This window comes from Anarrhichthys ocellatus, unplaced genomic scaffold, assembly GCF_004355925.1.
Source record: "Anarrhichthys ocellatus isolate YVR2014 unplaced genomic scaffold, GSC_Weel_1.0 scaffold231, whole genome shotgun sequence".
In the NCBI taxonomy this organism is placed as follows: domain Eukaryota; kingdom Metazoa; phylum Chordata; class Actinopteri; order Perciformes; family Anarhichadidae; genus Anarrhichthys; species Anarrhichthys ocellatus.
The window spans coordinates 109,358-109,594 of NW_022280261.1; the positions used below are offsets into that span (position 1 = coordinate 109,358).

Below are 237 nucleotides of genomic sequence, written 5' to 3' on the forward strand. Positions count from 1 at the left end.
TTGTATTTTCTCTCTCTCTATAATGTCCTCACAGCCTGTATCAGTTTGTATCGTTGTATTTTCTCTCTCTCTATAATGTCCTCGCAGCCTGTATCAGTTTGTATCGTTGTATTTTCTCTCTCTCTATAATGTCCTCGCAGCCTGTATCAGTTTGTATCTTTGTATTTTCTCTCTCTCTATAATGTCCTCACAGCCTGTATCAGTTTGTATCTTTGTATTTTCTCTCTCTCTATAATG

General features: G+C 36.7%; 1 protein-coding gene across 3 annotated transcripts in view; it reads left to right on the top strand.

The window, feature by feature from the left end:
• pkn3 (protein kinase N3) overlaps positions 1-237 on the top strand; it is a 32,582-nt gene that overhangs the window by 11,895 nt on the left and 20,450 nt on the right. The gene's annotated exons all lie outside the window — the stretch shown is intronic.